Raw genomic sequence first — 4056 nt, forward strand, 5'->3', positions numbered from 1 at the left:
AGAACAGTACTGGAGGAGTATTTTTCGTCACGGTCAAGTGGATTTTGGGAGAAGGGCCTTGTAAGTCTACCAGATAGATTGTAGAAAATGAAGGAGAGTGTATTTCAGATTAAAAAAGAACTTTGTTTATCTTATGTTTGAAAAATAAAAGCAGTACAAAAAAAAAAACCGCATTATTTATGGGATGACCCAATCATCATCATCATCATCATCGTTTAACGTCCGCTTTCCATGCTAGCATGGGTTGGATGATTTGACTGAGGACTGGTGAAACCGGATGGCAACATCAGGCTCCAATCTAATTTGGCAGAGTTTCTACAGCTGGATGCCCTTCCTAATGCCAACCATATATATATATATATATATATATATATATATATATATATATATATATATATATATATATATACACATACATATGCACACACACACACCCTCCCTGCACACACGAGATAGAGGGATAAAAAGAGTTATAAATAAACAGATAATGAACAGATTTATCTATGTGGGGGATGTAGGTAAGTAGGTATGTAGATTTGGGATAGACAAATCTACACACACACACACATAGCTACTAGTTTTCTTCTGTTGAAAGGAAGAGAGTTGTGTGGGGAACACTTGAGCCAATGTTTATTAATGCAGGCTGCCACTTGCCACTACTTCCCATGTGATCCAGTTTGTTCCAGGAAAAGACAGGTGCATGTTAATGTAACTACATAACTGCATCTTACATCAGGTTTCCTTGGTAATTTCAATAGAATCTACCATTTCAATGGCAAAGGTTACAGAAAAAGGAAGGAAACAAAAGATGTAAAAAAAAATGTGTGTGTATGTGTGTGTGTGTGTGTGTGTGTGTGTGTGTGTGTGAGAGAGCAAGTCTATTACGCAATCAAATATCACGTGAATATGTAAAAATTTAGTGACAAAGAAGAGCACAGAATATTCTTTTTATTCACACACAAACACATTATGAAACACAAACGTTAGTATATGAATGCAAACACGCAGACACAAAGTTATTGTTGTACATAATTACACACACACACACATATATATATATATACACACAGGTACATACACATCAATATATATGTGCAAATATACAAACACTAGTACATACACAGGAGACCACATACACACAAAGGAAACTCTATATAGATTCACTTCAGTGCATATAAGCAAACACAACACACACACACACATTCATATGTGTACAAGTATGTCTGTATACTAAAGTACACTTCCTTTAGTCCTTTCTTTTACTTGCTTGTTTTGACTGCAGCCTTGCCCTGCTCTGCCCCGCCCTGCCTTGCCCTTGATGCTAGTTTCAAGGGTTTTAATCGAATTATATTGGCCTCAATACTTAGTCTGGTAATTATGTTATTGATTGCTATTCATTGAATGACTAAGTCCACCTTAGCATAAAGGGATGTAACTCAGTGATACTTTTGTTCACTGCACTGAGTACATCAATATAAACAAGCACACACACACTCTCTTTCTCTCTCTCACACATACACACACTTTCTCATGCATTCTGTCTCTCTCACACACACTCCCCTTTCACACACACACACCTCATACACAGTCTCTCTCTTTCTTTCTCATACACACACACACACACACACACACACTTTCCTTAACATGGGGTTAAGTGACAACAATAACAAAAGAAGGGGACCAATATGGGAGCTTTGACATGGATGTTGGATCAGACAGAAATAACAGCCAAATCCTTCAAATGATACCCTACTGTCTTAAAAACGACAGACACTTTGTTCAACATGGTTCTTAGAGCAGATACAAATAGCAGCCAAATCTCCCTCAAATGACACTCTTAATATCTTAAAACAATGACAGACACACCAAATAATGTTGTCTTGGGAAACCCTGAAAATGATACGGAATAAGGATGACCTTGATTATAGACCCATCGAATCAAGCTAACCTGGTGCTAAACAGCAACAATAACAAGGAAGTCTATACATAGTTGTATGAAGTGCAAGAAATAGCAGTCAAATATCCACCAAATAACACACTATCATCTTTTAAAAATAAAGGACCAAACAAATAATGACACCCAAGACAACATTATATCCGAAAATAACATGGGACAATCATGATGGGAAGAATTTTGAATGTAGATTTACAGGATCAAAGCAGATCTAAGACTGAACAATAAAAAAAATAGCAGCTGTTACCTTGTAATATTGAATTAAGAAATCTGCAGTACTCATCAACGACATTGTAAAGTTAATGGGAGCTGTCGGCAAATGTGAGATGTAAAATCAAGGTTACAAATGGAGTATTGATTGCAAGAGATAATCCTAAATAGCATTAAAAAGGATTTAATATAATGAGGATGTATCAATTGTATGCCAAATGTGTGTATGTTGCTTTAAATCCCACAAGACAAAACACAGAAAAAAATCATATATACATATCTATGAATACACATGTGTGGAAATGTGTGTCTGTCTGTCTGTGCATTCTTTCATTTATTTCAGTCATTTGACTGTGGCCATGCTGGAGCACCACCTTTAGTCGAACAAATGAACCCCAGGACTTGAGTCTTTTGTAAGTCTAGTACTTATCCTATCAGTCTCTTGTGCCGAACTGCTAAGTTACAGGGACGTAAACACACAAGCATCGGTTGTTAAGTGATGGTAGGAGGACAGACTCTCTCTCTCTCACACACACACACACACACACACACACACACACACATACATGATGGGCTCCTTTCAGTTTCCGTCTACCAAATCCACTTACAAGGCTTTGGTCGGCCTGAGGCTATAGCAGAAGATACTTGCCCAAGGTGCCATGCAGTGAGACTGAACCCAGAACCATGTGGTCGGTAAGCAAACTACTTACCACACAGCCACTCCTGCACCTATTCAGTGATGATGATAATGATGATGATTCAGGTAGCAAAAAATTGGATGTAGTTTTGGTGAATGCAAACCATAACCCATTAGCATTTCATCAAGCCACACCCACTGCAAATATTCTACCTGTTTTATGTTAAAAATGGCCAGATCTAACCTCTCACACCTACCTCACTATGTCATTTGGAAAATATATAAACATGCCATTGAAATTTTCAAGCTACAATATGATAATTAATTCAAAACAATGTGAATAAATAAGCATTACATTTGGCAGAATAACATGAATGCTAAAGGGTCAAACAGGACATGATTCAACAATGTAACCCAGAAGCAAAACCTGTGCAAATGAGGAAATTTAAGGTGGTTGATCTCCTTGCTAGAAATAGCAGCTAAGTCTTCCTTAAATTACATCTTTGAACAAGAAAGAATACACTGAATCTGAATTTTTTTCAAACCCTTTTAATTCACACTGTGTTGCACATAAAATATTTTAAAGATAACATTTGTTCTGTATTTGAACTAAAAAAAATCTTTATTTGTTGCATGGATTCACACAATACCACGCTTGACTAATTATGTGAAGCTGAGCCAGCAAGGGGAGAAACTACTTACAAAGTCATTCAACCTGCTAGAAACAGCAGTCAAATTTTCATCAAATCACATCCAACAATCTTAAGCGCGCCCTTGGATTCCCTGCACATAAGAAAAAGACGGGATAGTCATTGTTGGATTGTCTTTGATCATGGCTAAAACTGAGGCTAAATAATTACTTGAGAATTGAAACATGTCTTGTTAAAACTTATTCTCCTCTTGTTAGCTTTGAACAGCCTAAAAATAAAACAGACAAGAGAAGAAGAAAAAGAGCAAGAAGAAATAAATGTTGGTTATGGAACTGAAGTAAAATGACATTTGTGTCTTGAATGTTTCACACACCACCACACTTGGCTACTCAAGTGAAGAATATATTAAGAAGTCATATGAACATGTTGCTATTATTATTATTATTATTATTATTATTGTTGTTGTTGTTGTTGTTTTGGGGGAGCTGACTGAATCATTAGCACATCAGAGAAAATGCTTAGTGGCATTTCTTCCTGCCAAGGTCAGGACCTCATGCCAAGGTCAACTTTGCCTTTCATCCTTTTGCAGTGTGTGTGTGTGTGTG

The sequence above is a fragment of the Octopus bimaculoides genome, chromosome 9, assembly GCF_001194135.2.
Source record: "Octopus bimaculoides isolate UCB-OBI-ISO-001 chromosome 9, ASM119413v2, whole genome shotgun sequence".
Taxonomy (NCBI): Eukaryota; Metazoa; Mollusca; class Cephalopoda; order Octopoda; family Octopodidae; genus Octopus; species Octopus bimaculoides.